We start from the raw sequence: 16,904 nt of genomic DNA, 5'->3' as shown, positions 1-16,904 counted from the left end.
TGCAATCAAATACCATACACACACATATAACAAACACACACATGTACACACTCACATACCATACATACACACATATACCACACACACACCCACACAGTCTCCACAAACTGAAATATAAAACAGTATCTGTTGATTTAAAAAATTAAAGACAAGCATGTTACATCCTTCCAGTGCTCTTCCTTTTCTTACATTTTAGTTCCTTTACTACAACATGAACTGACAGTTTTGATATCCTGTACTCTATGACATAATGGGAATATTATAAATGTCACTACATGTAAATTTTATAAATATAAAACATTTATTCATCTCTTTAATACTTTTGATATTTTCATGTTTAAAAATTTCAAGACAAATTATTTTACTGATTTTGTTTATTGGCAACACACTGACATTTCCCATTGCTGCTGATTCCATCCCTGTGAACATGTCTACATACCAATGCTGGAATCTGCTGTCACAATGAATATCAACAGTCTTTCTAAAGCAATTTGCAGACACAGGGGAAGAGTGAGACATTTGAGCCAAGTATTAAGTAAATTCTCACATGAGTTGGAAAATGCTTTCCTGTCCTCATTCTTTTGTGTAAGTGACCAGAGCTTGGAAAAGGTAGAGAACGAAACAGTGTTGGATATGAAACTTCAGCCAGGGGCCAGATGGAAAGCATGACAGGGTGGAATCTGAACAATGGACTCTCTTGGGAGTCAGCCTTATGGAAACCATTTCACACTTCTGAATCTTATTTTCTCTGTGTAAAACATAGGAAATAGGCTTTCCCAGAATTACTTGTTTTTGGATTTAAGATCATAATCTACATGAATTAAGTTAAATATTTGTCTGGGAATAATGATCTAGCATTTCCTGATTTAGAATACTAAGTATATTGTGAACTGACTGATATGTATATTTTATATGTATTCTGAATAAATAATCATGCTGAAACATGAAGTGAGAATATATATTTTATATAGACTATTCGTATTTTTACACATTAATAAATATACTTCAAAATATTATTTAAATATTTTCTAATATTATTTTGCACAGGTATAGTTTTTTCCTTTCTTTTTCTATTATTAATTACACTTTATTCATTTTGTATCCCCCCATAAGCCCCTCCCTCCTTCCCTCCCGATCCCACCCTTCCTCCCCTTTCTACATGCATGCCCCTCCCCAAGTCCACTGATAGGGGAGGTCTTCCTCTCCTTCTTTCTGATCTTAGACTATCAGTTCTCATCAGAAGTGGCTGCACTGTCATCTTCTGTGGCCTGGTAAGGCTGCTCCCCACTCAGGGGGAGGTGATCAAGGAGCAGGCCAATCAGATTATGTCAGAGGCAGTCCCTCTTCCCATTACTATGTAACCCACTTGGACACTGAACTGCCATGGGCTACATCTGTGCAGGGGTTCTAGGTTATCTCCATGAATAGTCCCTGGTTGGAGTATGAGTCTCTGGGAAGTTCCCTGTGTTCAAATTTTCTTGTTCTGTTGCTCTCCTTGGGGAGTTCCTGTCCTCTCCAGCTCTTGCTATTTCCCACTTCTTACATAAAATTCCACTCACTCTGCCTGACAGTTGGCCATCAGGCTCAGCATCTGCTTTGATAGTCTGCAGGGCAGAGGCTTTCAGAGGCCCTCTGTGGCAGGTTCCTAGGTTGTTTCCTGTTTTCTTCTTCTTCTGATGTCCATCCTCTTTGCCTTTCAGGATGGAGATTGAGCATTTTAGTTAGGCTACTCTCTTTTGCTTAGTTTGTTTAGATGTACAGATTTTAGCGGGTTTATCCTATGTTGTATGTTTATATGAGTGAGTATATACCGTGCGTGTCTTTTTGCTTCTGGGACAACTCACTCAGGATGATCCTTTCCAGGTCCCACCATTTACCTGCAAATTTCATGATTTCCTTATTTTTCATTGCTGAGTAATACTCCATTGTATAGATGTACCACAATTTCTGCATCCATTCTTCAGTTGAGGGGCATCTGGGCTGTTTCCAGCTTCTGGCTATTACAAATAAAGCTGTTACAAACATGGTTGAGCAAATGTTCAGGAAAGACTTTTTCTTAAGCTTTCCGGTCTTAGCATTCCTTAGTTCTCTGTGTAGGTTTGAGGCACCTTGGCTTCCCTACCCCCTGACTACATTACCATATCTATTGTTCTTGTCCTAGTTCAGCTCATGTTTAGGAAGTTATGTTGATGACTTTACCAGTTTTGCTTCTGAAGTTCCTAAGAGATACAATCCCACAGCACATTCCCTTATATTTGGTTCCTACAATCTTTCAGACTATTCTTCTGTAATAATACCTGAACCCTTGATGTATGATTGCATTGTAGATGTATCTGTCATGTTATTAGGACATCGGAAGAAGAAGAAAGAGGAAACAAGCTAAGAACCTGTCACAGAGGGCCTCTGAAAGGCTCTGCCCTTTCACAGTATCAAAGCAGATGTTGAGACTTATGGCCAACTGTTGGGCAGAGTGCATGGAATCTTATGTAAGAAGTAGGAAATAGTAAGATCTGGAGAGGACAGGAACTCTACAAGGAGAGCAACAGAACCAGAAAATTTGAACACAGGGGTCTTCCCCTGTCTTGTTGGGTCATACTCCAACCAAGTACCAGGCATGGAGATAACCTAGAACCCCTGCACAGACCATAACCCATGACAGTTTAGTGTCCAAGTGGGTTACACAGTAATGGGAAGAGGGACTGCCTCTGACATAATCTGTTTGGCCTGCTATTTGATCACCTCCCCCTGATGGGGGAGCAGCCTTACCAGGTCACAAAAGGTGATAATGCAGCCACTCCTGATGTGATCTGATAGACTAAGATCAGAAGAAAAGAGAGGAGGACCTCCCCATCAGTGGATTTGGGGAAGAGCATGTGTGAAGAAGGGGAAAGGAGGGTGGAATCGGGAGGGGAGGAGGGGGGTTATGGGGGGATACAAAGTGAATAAAGTATAATTAATAAAAAGTAAAAAAAAAAAGGAGTATATTTATCTTTAAAATTAAGTTAATGCCAGGCATGTAAAACTTCCTCTAGTATTAATAGGGGAGTTCAAAAGACTCTCAAACAATATAGACAATTGCCACTGCCCCTATTTGCTTCCCAGGACTCAAAAGGAAGACTCCTTACTAAAGCATACTATACATGTCCAACACAGGACTTGGAGAAATGCAGCTGGAAATGGCCTGAAATCCTCCTCTCTGAGAGCTGCCTCTCATAGGAGCAGAAGAAGCTATTCAAGTTGGCAAGAGAGAGGTTACTAAACACTCCTCCTGGGCTGTGAAGCCTAGGGACCACAACAGTGACAATCATGACAAGATATCTCAAGGGTGCAAGAGTGACACTCTGGTCTTCAGGCTAACCAACAGGCAACAAATGTCTATTTGTATTGAAGACCCACCCAAAAGGAAGACATTTATTCCAAGTATGATAAAAATGTTGCCAATTACCTATGGATAGAGAAGTCATTGATACCAGAAAAAATAGTATTTTTCTAAATTAATGTAACTTATAACTGTATTCTAAATAGTTGTTCTCATACTGACAAGTAAGTGTAGATTTCACTCATCATAGAAGCTTCTGTCTGCAAATAGACTGAGATGAGTTCAGAGATAAACAACTAGTCAAAATGCAGAGAACGAGTGACTGTGGTTATGTGCAAGCTCAGCTAATACATCTGCATCACATTTCCCATACCTAAGACTTAGTAAAAATCACTGGTGAGGGAGAGGGAAGTTTGTAAAAGCTATCAAGTTCATAAAAGATATCTAGTTTGTAAAAGATATCAAGATATCTGCTACTACATGATGTCTTCTAAACAGGACAGGCAAGTTACATGGATGAATATCAAAATTACGGCTGCCTAAACAAGACCAGCATAATGAGAATACCAGTTGACATGCCATCGAGGGGAGAAATTCTACAATGTTCCATTTTAGGATAGAGGAAGAGATATTTGTGGTTAATGGCTATGAGAAAGGAAGATGCAGTTTCTTCAGGGACAAACTCCTGTATAGATTATCCAATCCCAATTACTCAACCCTAGGCATATGTACATATGAGCAGTGCTAAATTGACTCAGTAAGTTGTATATGCATATACATGAATATATACGTAAAATAAATAACTGAAAAGAAATTATGAATGTAGGAGGGAAGAGAGTGCACAAAAGAAGTTGGAGACAGAAAGTTATGGCAGCAGTGTAGACGTAGGGCTTATGCACAAAGTCATCCCAAACACATTTTTTAAAATCTAGTCATAACTTGTCTAGTTCTGCCCACTACAGTAGGTGCATGACATTTACTGTCATAAAATACATGAAAATTACATTGTCAGTTGCTGATATGGCATTGGGGTTTCAGAAAAGTTTTAATAAGTCAAACTCTTAAAATAAAGCAAATACATGTTCAGAAAAAAAAAACAACTTAAATCAAAATGTCTCATTTAAGTATGCGTTGGTCAACTATTTTTTCTTGTCTTCTTGTTTTCTTTCATTCCTTCAACAATGAGACAAGTAAAAAGCAGAATCTTGATGCAGGGGGAATCATTTGTCCTTACATGTAGGCTTATTGTTATTTTGCTAGATCCTATCATAACCATTTGAGTGAGATCACTAAATCACCCTGGATCCAATACCTCAAGTTGAATCTATACAGAGGAACAAGGTGATTTATAGATGGATACTTTCAAAAGGACTTTACAACAATGCTTTGTAGGGAGACTGTAGAAAATAAGAGTCCAGAGAACATAATCAAATTGTTATTTTGATCAATCATGAATTTTTCTTGATAGAACCCATATAATTTGACAATTCTCTTCTAACTAAAATATGAAACATAAGCTTCTATTATTGTCTATAAATAAATAGATATCATTATCCTTCTGGCACATGCTAGATATTATTATACTGCAGAAGCAAGTAATGTAAAAAGTTATATATTTAAGCTTAGAATTGAGCTCCATCTAGAATTGAGAACATTGAAAACCAAGACTGAAATAACCATATATTGAATGCTAGTAAATTGGTCTGCATGCTTTCTGTTGTTTTCAATACCATTACTTTTGGTACATATTGACAGAGATACCACTTAACTAGATATCTCCCTTTCTCTCTGTCCCGTGTGTTTGTGTGTGTGTGTGTGTAAAACATGCCCATGTGCTCTCATGTAAAAACGTTTAAGTCAGGTGTGAGAATTCACATCTGATAAAAGAGGCCGTGCATTTGAAAAATAGCAATCAAATAGGGAACTGAGTTGGAGTGAGGAATAGAAAGAAAGAAATGATATAAAAATATATTTTAATTTTCATAAAATAAATAAAAATAAAGGAGTGTGTGAATGGCACAAATGGAATTAATTTTATTAAACAAACAAAAAATTAATAAGTATACTTAGCAGTTACCTGTATCATGATTCAAACAGAGAAACAAAATTATGAGTTATTAACAATGGTGTAGAAATTCTTTTTTACAGTTTTTAGTGTCTTAATTCAGCAACAATCTAATGCCTCTTTTAAAGGCTTTGTATGGTAGCTGGTGCTCAGTACACACTTTCATTTTTTATTAAATTTATTTATATTTTCATTTTACATTTTGTTCATTCATTCCATGGGATGGTACCATTCTCTTTCAGGATATGTCTTTCACTGTCAGTTAAAGCTCTCTAGACATAGGTGTAAAATCATGACCAGAGATGTGTCTTCTAGATAACAGACTGATAACAAGTGATAAGGTCTTATAAGACACTTCGTAGAAGACTATTAAGAGGGATTAATTTGTATTATCCCAATGTTAGTAGGCAAAACTGCTGTGAATTTATGAATTCTATGACTGGGTTTAGAAAACAACATTCATGATATTTCTACCGTCTGACTGTTGTGTTTTTTTTTTGTTGCTTTTCCTTTAACGTTGCCTGATCCTCAAGAGATTGGTATGTCTTGTTTAGAGATGAACCGTCAAGCATTCTTCATTCTCAGCATCTTGTGTGGCATGTATCTTTACATTATCTTTTACTCACACAAGGGAAAGTTTCTTCAATTAATGCTGAGAGTAATTTTTATGGGGGTAAAAAATGGATATTTAGATGTTAGTTGATGTCATATACGTTCAGTTAAACTAAAATATTATGTCAGCTTTATAGTTATTAGGCAGTGATTCTCTCTTGGAGGACCACTTGGTTACCCCTCCCCCAAAATAGTCATTATTGAACTAGCTTGCCTGACAAGTTGATATTGTAGTTCACAAACTTCACACTTGGATAAAACTGTGGATCTGTTGGTGCCTTTACCCCCATCATAAAAACCTGCCCAGCACCATCTGGTACTATGTAAACGAGCAGCAGGGAGGAACCTTCCTAAGGCCCAGTTTGGTGTCTTCATACTTTGCATTCAAGATGTGCGCATTCTTCAGCAACAGGGTCTTATCACATAGTTCTGGTGGACAACTAAGAAGGATAAGAAAGCCCACGTTTTTTCACATGCTTCTGTAGCTCCCTTGACCAACAACTTTTCTAGTGCCATCCTACATGTGTCAATGATTTTTTTTTTTTCTAGTGATCTGTTACTTCTAGACTGGAACTGTCTGGCCTTTTGGAGTATCTGCCTTCAAATCCTGTCTGATGTTGTTTAGTCAAATCACCAGATAGTAGTCTTCGAAGTGCTTTTCTTATTCCTCCTTCATTTTGCTCCTGCCCAGTGCCCTGTTACTTCCACCAGACAGCCTCTCTTCCAGTGTGAACTTGTCTACCTCCAATATTCTCCCCCTCCATTTTCATTTCACCCATTATTCATAAAAAGAGTATTTTATACATAGTGAAGTTCTTTTTAACACATTATTTCAAAAGAGACATCCGGGTCTCCTGCATCATTTCCTGCATATTACTTTTAGACGGTTGCTCTTTGTACTTTTAGAGTTTATCTCTGAATCTGGGGCTTTTGTTTTCTCAGGTAGCTTGAAGCCAGCAGTCTCCAGCTTTTCTTGTATCCTTCCTCAGAGCTGAGGGTGTGGACATCAATGAAAGGCCTGGATTGTTGTGCAGTTCTGGTATGTATTCTTACTCTGGTTCTTCTGACTCTGTAGCAGTGAGCATTATTAAAACCGAATCATTACTCTAGCTCCCTTTAGCACTTTTTGATAGAGTGATGGAGGTCTGCTTAAGGTTTTATTTCTGGTTTTTGATAAATATCGTAAAAGAGAAGGAGATTATTAGATTCACAATTCCAGGTAACATTTTATCATCATAGGTAAGTTAAAACACAAGGACTTTTTTTAAATTTTTTTAATTTTTTTATTAATTATACTTTATTCAGTTTGTATCCCCCCATAAGCCCCTCCATCCTCCCCTCCCGATCCCACCCTCCCTCCCCTTTCTGCATGCATGCCCCTCCCCAAGTCCACTAATAGGGGAGGTTCTCCTCTCCTTTCTGATCTTAGTCTATCAGATCTCATTAGGAGTGGCTGCATTGCCCTATTCTGTGGCCTGGTAAGGCTGCTCCCCGCTCAGGGGGAGGTGATCAAAGAGCAGGCCAATCAGATTATGTCAGAGGCAGTCCCTCTTCCCATTACTATGGAACCCACTTGGACACTGAACTGCCATGGGCTACATCTATGAAGGGGTTCTAGGTTATCTCCATGAATAGTCCTTGGTTGGAGTATGAGTCTCTGGGAAGTTCCCCGTGTTCAAATTTTCTTGTTCTGTTGCTCTCCTTAAACACAAGGACTTTCAAGCACTGCTTCACATTATATACCAAGTTTAAAGCGGAGAAGGTATACATGCATGTATACCTTGCTCACCTTACCCTCTTCACTCAGTCCAGGGTCCAGCCAGTGAAATGGTGCTGCCCACACTTAGGATGGGTTTTCCCACTTAAACTGACTAAATTAATAATTCCTTATAAGCCAACCCAATCTAGTCAATTCTTCATTGAGTCCTTTCCTATGCAATTTATCACTGTGTCAAGTAGACAGTCAGGGTCTAAATTAAGTCTAAATTAATTTGTATCAATGGATTCTTTTAATAAAAGTATAGGGAATGTAGTAAAGCCAGAGGGAATATTGGCACCAATGACTACATCTGTAGATCATGAGAGAGACTTAGTATTCAGACCCACTTTCAATTTTTAAAACGACTAAAGAATAATGTATATTTCTTTTAAAAATATGTACCCTAATCCTAAAACCTAGAGTGATCCAAGACTGAAAACGAAACAACATTCTTCTTAGCTAGAACCTATCAGATTGGTGTAATGGATTGGTTAGACCATTTATCTGTAAGAAACACCAGAAACATTAGAATTCCAGATGCCTAGATATGAATGCAAAAATACAAGCAGGCACAAATAAGACAATATGCCTCTTTAGAAAAGCAGCAATTCTATTGTAATATGTCCCTAAAAAAACAATTTAGCAGAAGTACATGACAAGGACTTAAAAAGAGAAATTATGAGTATGTTCAAGGATTTTGAAGTAGGTATGAAAAAAAAGTGCCTCAATGAAGGCCATGAAAATACAGTTGAAAGAAACAGGACAGGAGCTTACCATAGAGAGCCTCTGAAAGAATCTACCTAGCAGTGTATCAAAGCAGATGCTGAGACTCATAACCAAACCTTGGACAGAGTACAGGGAATCATATAAAAGAAGAGGGAGTTAATAAGACCTGGAGAAGACAGGACCTCCACAAGGACTAAGTATATCTGGGCACAGGGGTCTTTTCTGAGACTGATTCTCTAACCAAGGACTATGTTTGGTTATAACCTTAAACCCCTGATCAGATATAGCCCATGGCAGCTCAGTATCCAAGTGGGCATCCTAATAATGTGAACAGGGACTGCCTCTTACATAAACTCAGTGGCTGGCTCTTTGACCTCCCCCCTCATTCCAAGGGAGGAACAGCCTTGCTAGGCCACAGAAGAGGACATTGCAACTAGTCCTGATGAGACCTGTTAATCTAGGGTGAGATCAAAGGGGAGTAGGACTGCCCCTATCAGTGAACTTAGAGAGGGGTAGGGAGGAGATGAGGGAGGGAGGGATTGGGAGGGAATGAGGGAGGGGGCTACAGCTGGGATACAAGATAAATAAACTGTAATTAATATAAAAAATAAAAATTAAAAAAAGAAAACACAGTTGAATAAAATAAGAAAGCAATCCAAAATAAAGAAAGTAGAATTTAACAACAAGAAAAATATAGGATCACTAAAAAAGTGAAACTGAAATAAAACTTGAAATGAAAATCTCAGGAAGTCAAACAAAAAATTCAGAGGTAAGCATGATCAACAAATAAAAAATTATACAAGAGAGAATTTCAGGTCTTAAAGATAACATAGAAGAAATGGAGAGCTTAGCCAAAATTAAAACACACACACACACACACACACACAGTTACACACAAAACAAAACAAAACAAAATCAACCAACACAAAATTAAAAACCCTCAAGAAACAAATCTAGATGTAAAAAATTCAAGAAATATAAACACTGTAACAAATACTAAGCTTATAAATAATAGGTATAAAGAAAGAAAAAACTTGAGTCAAAGTCACAGAAATATATTTTTACCATATTAAAGAAGAAAAATTTTCTAATTAAAATAAAGATATGCCTATAAATATGCAGGAGTGATACAAAACATCAACATTTTCTATGCCAAATGCATAGATAAAAGAAAATATATTAAAATCTGCTTCAGAAAAAGACCAAGGCAGGCATATTAGAATAACATTTGAATTTTGAAGAGAACCTGTAAACCAGTAGGGCCTGAGCAGATGTCCTATAAACTCTAAGAGATTACAGGTGCTGGGGCAGACTACTATACCTAGCAAAACTGTCCATCATAGTCAGTGAATGGAGAAAGAAAAGCTTTCCACAATAAAAACAAATTTAAGCAAGTTCTGTCTGCCAAATAAACCCTATATAACAGAAAGGAAAACTTTAACTTGAAGAAAAAGTTAACTGCATATAACAAAGCATACAGAATAAATAAATAATCCCAGAATAGTTAATGCATGGAGAAAAATATGTACACCCACAACAAAAATAACAAGAATTAATAACCAGTGCTGAATAATAACTCTTACTATGAATGGTGCCAATTCCTCAGTAAAAAGATATAAATTAAAAAGACTGGATAGGAAACAGGATCCATCTTTTTGTTGCACCCAAGAAAGAAATGTCATAAACAAGGTAAAGGATGGATGAAAATATTCCAAACAAAGAAACAAGAAGCAAGCAAGCACAGCAGTTGTAATGTCTGAGAAAATAAATTATTTTTAAAAATGTATTTTATTATTTATTATAATTTATTCACTTTGTATACTGTATGTAGCCCTCTCCTTCATCTCCTCCCAGTCACACCCACCATCCCTCCTCTCCCCCTATGCTCCTTCTCTAGTCCACTAATAGAGAAGGACCCTCTTTTATCTGACCCTAGCCTATCAGGCTTCATAAGGGTTGGCTGCATCATTTACCTCTGTGCCCTGGCAAGGCTGCATTCCCCAGGGAGAGGTGATTAATGAGCCAGCCACTGAGTTCATGTCAGAGATAGCTCCTACCCCCTTTTTAAAGAATCTGCTTGGAAAATGAGGTGTGTATAGGCTTCCTTTGAGCAGGGGGTCTAGGTTCTCTCCATGCATGATGCTTGGTTGTAGTATCAATCTCTGCAGAACACCTTGGGCCCTGGTTTTTGCCTCTGTTGCTCTCCTTGTGGAGCTCCTCTCCCCTCCTGGTCTTTCTATCTCCCTCTTCTTCCATAAGGTTCCCTGCACTCTGTCCAAAGTTTGACTATGAGTCTCAGCATCTCCTTGATACCCTGATGGGTTGAGTCTTTCAGAAGCCCTCTGTGGAAGACTCCTGTCCTGTTCCTTGTCTTCTCTAACTTCTGATGTCTATCCTGTTTGCCCTTCAATGGTTAATCATAAGATGGTTAGGCATCTTCCTTAGGGTTCTCCTTGTTCGCTTCTTTAGGATTATAGATTTTAGTATGGTTATCCTATATTATATGGCTATATCCACTTATAAGTGAGTATATACCATATGTATCTTTCTATTTTGGGGTTACCTCACTCAGGGTGATCTTTTCTACTTCTTACCATTTACCTGCAAATTTCATGATTTCCTTGTTTTTAAATTGCTGAATAGTACTCATAGCCATAAGAATAGCTAAAGATCAAAAACTTAAGGAGACCAACAGAGCCAAAAAACTAAGCAAACAAAACAAAACAAAACAAAACTGAGCCCTAGGGGCCTGGCAGAGACTGATATCCAATCAAGGACAATGTATGGAGAGGATTTAAAACCCAAGCTCAGAAGTAGCCTATAGACTCGGTCTCCAATCGGGTTCCCTAATAAATGGATCACAGGCTTTCTCTGGCTTTTTTTTTTTTCTGGGGCTTTCTCAGAGACAAGCTCTCTGATCAACTCCCTCAGGAGGGTGTAGCTTTATCAGGCCACAGAGGAAAAAATGCAACCAATCCTGATGAGACATCATAGGCTAGGGTCAAATAGAAGGAGTGGAGGACCTTATCTATCAGTGGACTAGGAGAGGGGCCTAGGGGGAGTTGAGAGAGGAAGGGTGAGATTGGGAAGAGTGAGGGGGACACAGCCAGGATACAAATTGAATAAATTGTAATAATTGATAAAAACAAACTAAAGTGATGACACATGCTGGAGAGGATATGGAGAAAGGGCAACCCTCCGCCATTGCTGGTGGCAATGTAACCTTGTACAACCTCTTTGGAAATCAATTTGGAGCTTTCTCAGAAAATTAGAAATAGTCGTACCTCAAGACACAGTTATACCACTACTGGGCATATATCCAAAAGATGCTAAACCATTCAACAAGGATATATCAACTATGCTCAGTGCAGCTTTATTTGTAATAGCCATAATCTGGAAACAACCTAGATGTCCCTCAACTGAAGAATGGATACAGAATTTGTGGTACATTTACACAGGAGCAAATATATTCTAACCAAATAAGACTAGATAAGGAAGGACACTTCAAACTCATTAAAGGAAAAATCCACCAAGACGGTATTACAATCCTAAGCATTTTTACATCAAAGACAAAGAAACTCAATTTCATAAAGGAAACACTTCTACTTCTAAAATCACAAATTGATTCTAACACAGTGATAGTGGGTGACGTCAATAACACATTGTCAGTGATAGACTAGCCATCCAGACAAAATCTAAACAGAAAAATGCTGGCGTTAAATATCATCATAAATCAAAGAGACCAGAAAGACACAGAAAAAGCATTATTTTTGATAAAAATATAATTTTCATTCTTTTGATAATAGCATCATTGCATCTGACATTCTAGGATTTTTGATAGTTGTTTAATTTATTATTATGATGATGATGTACAATTTATTCATTTTGTGTCCCAGTTGTACCCCCATCACCCATCTCCTCCCAGTCCTACCCTACCTCTCTCTTCCTTCCCTATCCCTCTTCCATAGTCCACTGATGAGGAAGTCCTCCTCACTTACTGTTGACCCTAGACTATCAGGTCCATCAGGACTGCCTGGATCCTCTTCCTCTGTGGGCTGGCTAGGCTGCCCACCAGGGAAAAGTCATCAAGGAGCAGGCGATGAGTTCATGTCAGAAACTAGCTCGTCTCCCCTTACTTGGGAAGACATATGGAGACTGAGCTGTCTATGGACTACATCTGGGCAGGTTTCAGTATGGTTATCCTATATTATATGGCTTAATATCTTAAATCTTCGTGCAAAATTTTCACTCTTTTCTTGACTTTTGCCGAGATCTCTGAAGATTTGTGTACTACTGTCAAATTACATCCCCAAAAGCTGTTTCAATGTTAAGCTCCAGGAATAGTAAATAAAAGGGAATGTTTGGTCAAATATTTTCAAACATGAAATACTTCAAAAGCACATTAAATAGTTTCAAATAGCTTACGCTTAAAAATTCTGTTCATGCAAAACAGCAAATTTATTTTGTGACTTATTTTCAGGTATGTTTTGATGATATGATTTTCAGATTTTATGGATTTTCTGGGAGGTAGCCTAGCTGTCAGACCTTTACATTATGTACATGAGGTCCTCAGTCCAGTCTCCAAGTCTGGAAGAAAAAAATAAGCAAAATATTCTGCTTATCTTTGTAATATTCATTTCAGTCTAATTAACCTTATTATAAAATGAAAATTATTCTTTCATAAATTATTGAAATATAATTGAAAATAATAAGAAATAAAAAAAGGCTAACGCATAGCCAGGGTCAGAATTTGTAGTCTATCCTCGAGCATGATTTCTGTTATATAAAACTACAATGTACCTCTAATTTTTGTGTCCCAACCACTCTCAAAATATAACAATCACATCCTGCTTTATGTACTCTATGAACTATCTTGTTTATGTCATGAGAAAGTACAAATTATAAAATAATAATACAAAGTTATAAGATCATATAAGTACATGTATATATAGAGAGACGAGAGAGGGAGAAAGAAGGAGGGAGAGAAGGAGAAGCAGAAGTACATTTGGATATACGCTTACTACAATTCACCCTGTTATTGAAATCAATGTCTAAAAATTATTTGCTTTTATCTCAGGTTATATCTTTTAAAGTCTTGGGTTTTGAGAATTAACTATATTAATTGACTATTTTAATTGTGAAGTCAGTTATTCAGAAATGAATTCTTCTATATTTTTTCATTTAAAGTTAATTCCTTCAAACTCACAAAACTCTTTCCTTTTCTTGACTTCCAACATTTCATAAAATATAATTTCTCTTTTTATCTACTTTTACATTCCAGTGTGTACCACATAAAGAGAGAAAGCAGAAGATTTAATTCAGTTCATTTTTAACTTTAATCCTATTGTTTTGAACTGATAATTCAGGGGCATGAATTACTTTTCAGAACCTTACCTGATTTCCTTTTTCTATCTCTTTGAAAATCAACTTTTTTAAAAAAAATTTAAATTTATTTTTTATATTAGCTAGAGTTCATTCACTCTGTATCCCAGCTGTAGCCCCTCCCTCATTTTCTCCCAGTCCCACCCTCCCTCTCTCATCTCTTCTCAAGCCCCTTCTCAAAGATCATCCTGAGTGAGGTATTCCAGAAGCAGAAGCACACACACGGAATATGCTCACTTATAAGTGGATATTAGAAATATAATATAGGATAAACGTACAAAAATCTGTACACTTAAAGAAACCAAGCAAGAAAGAGAACCCTGGGTAAGATGATCAATCCTCACTCAGAAAGACAAACAGGATGGACATTGGAAGAAAGAGAAAACAGGAAACAGGACAGGAGCCTACCACAGAGGGCCTCTGAAAGGCTCTAGCCAGCAGTATATCAAAGCAGATGCTGAGACTCATGGCCAAACTTTGGAATCTTTGCAGGGAATCTTATGAAAGAAGGGGGGTTATAGGAAGACCTGAAAAGAACTGGAGCTCCACAAAGAAAACAACAGAATCAAAAAAAATCTGGGCACAGGGGCCTTTTCTGAGACCAATACTCCAACCAAGGTCCATTCATGGAGATAACCTAGAACCCCTGCACAGATGTAGCCCATGGCTAAATCAGTATCCAAGTGAATACCCTAATAATAGGAAGAGGGACTGTCTCTGACATGAACTGAGTGGCTGGCTCTTTGACCCTGAAGGCTGAGCAGCCTTGCCAGGCCATAGAGGAGGACAATGCAGCAAGTCCTGACGAGACCTAAACAATCAACTTTCAAAACAAGTAATCTTCTAAACACAACTTTCTTCTACTCACATGTTTCAAGGACACTGAATATTTAAACTATTTTTCCAATGTTTTATAGGTACTGCTTAGTATTACAGTCATCTATAGTTCAAAAAAAAAAAAAATCCTCACTGTCTTCCTCTGAATCCCGTACAATTCATTCCAGAGCTGTCTGTTTAATACGGTGGCAGCCCTTGTGGGTCTAAGCACTACAAATGCTCCTGTTCTGCATGTGTTGTTTTCTTGTTAGGAACTTACTAGAAACATTGTAATTTGCATGGTTATATATTTCTATTTGGTAACATTAAGACAGATGAACAGATTAAGGCTTGTTTTTGTTTGTTCATTTTCAGAGTCTCCATAGGTTAGGCTGGCATCTCACTCTGTAGCTGAGAAGGGCCTTCGCCTCCGAACCTCTCTCACACATCTCTGAATCACAGGCATGCGACATCATGCATGGCTGGGCAATCTGTTTGGATGTGAAAAATAGAAAGCAAAATATATTTTAACAGGCCAGTATCTTTAATAAGTTAGGTCTCTTTTCCTGCAAGAGCCATACGAAGAAGAGCATATCTGCTCAAACACCGGGTCCAGACACGTCAACTGAGAGTGAGGGCTGCCACGGACATTGGGAGCCTGCTGCTGATTTGAGTAGCATACACTGCTTTTCAGTGCAGCTATAAAGTCCTGGTTGACAGTTTTTCCTGGAAGTTTCCTGACAAATAGCACACACGGTTGTTTACATTTTTGTGATTTAACGTCTCACTTAAATTACACAGGTGCACATAAATGTGTTCATTTGATCACAGTAATTCCACTGCCACTGACATTAGTAAGTAATTCAATACAAGAAACAAGCGGGAGCTGAATTTATCACTCTCCTCCATGGCTAATGTACCTGAATGGCTCTGCTGTGATTGGTAGTTATAGTTAATACCGCATTTTAGTATGGGAAGGAACAACAGCTGTATAATGCTCCTTTAAATAGCTTCAGTTTTTCTTTTTATCAATTTTATTCAGTTTTTTTTCTCCATCCTTTTCTTCTTACTTTTTACTCAAAGACTTCTGATATTTCTGGTCCTACTGCTTTTTTTCCCATCCCACTTTTGACTGTTCCACAAAATTTGTACCATTTAAATTTTAGAATCATAAGCTGTTGAGTCTTTCCTGCAGTTGTAAACAGCCAAGATGAAAATAAAGATGGGTGACACAGAGTATTTAAACTTATTTATTCGTTGATTATTTCTTGTTTGTACTTATACAACATGGTTTCACGCATCCCATCGCTCTTTCTTACCCTTATGCCATTGCTACTGTCCATACACGCTCCTGCTTCTGCCATGAATTCCCATCCCTTTCTCCCTTTCCCCCATTATGTTTGTGTGTTTATGTGTGTGTGTTGGTGTGTGTGTTTGTCTGTGTATTTGTGTTTGTATATGTGTACGTATGTTTGTGTTTTTCTGTATATATGTGCGTGTGTGTTTGTGTAGGTGTGTGCACGCATGTGCTTTGAGATCTACTTAGTTTAGGCAGGGCCTCTGGTAAGGGCATGAATGTGAAGCTATCCACTGCATCATGGGTAACTGAGCAGTGGCTACATCACTAGACAAGTGGTTCTCAGCCTTCCTAATGCTATGATCCTTTAATGTAGTTTCTCATCTTGTGGGGGACTCCACAGCCGTAAAATTATTTCATTGCTGCTTCATAGCTGTGATTTTGCTACAGTTATGGATATAATGTAAAGGTCTTATGTGCAAGATATCTGATGTGACCCTCAAAGGCATCATGACACACAGGTTGGGAAACACTGCACTAAAAGAAAAAAAAAAAAAGACTGTCCCTGTAGCTCTTGACTGCAATCCATTTCCCTAAGTAAGATAAGGTTCCTACGACCCTGAGATTTCACCTTACACACATCAAAATGGCTAAAATAAAAAAAAAAAACCTCAAATGACAACACATGCTGGAGAGGTTGTGGAGAAAGGGGAACCCTCCTCCATTGCTGGTCGGAATCTAAACTGGTACAACCACTTTAGAAATCAATCTGGCACTTTCTCAGACAACTAGGAATAGTGCTTCCTCAAGACCCACCTATGCTACTCCTAGGCATATATCCAAAATATGCTCAAGTACACAACAAGGACATTTGATTAGCCATGTTTGTAGCAGCTTCATTTATAATAGCCAGAACCTGGAAACAACC

The sequence above is a fragment of the Meriones unguiculatus genome, chromosome 12 (assembly GCF_030254825.1).
Source record: "Meriones unguiculatus strain TT.TT164.6M chromosome 12, Bangor_MerUng_6.1, whole genome shotgun sequence".
NCBI lineage: Eukaryota > Metazoa > Chordata > Mammalia > Rodentia > Muridae > Meriones > Meriones unguiculatus.
The sequence above is the reverse complement of the archived record's forward strand: the minus strand, read 5'-3'. Positions refer to the sequence as shown.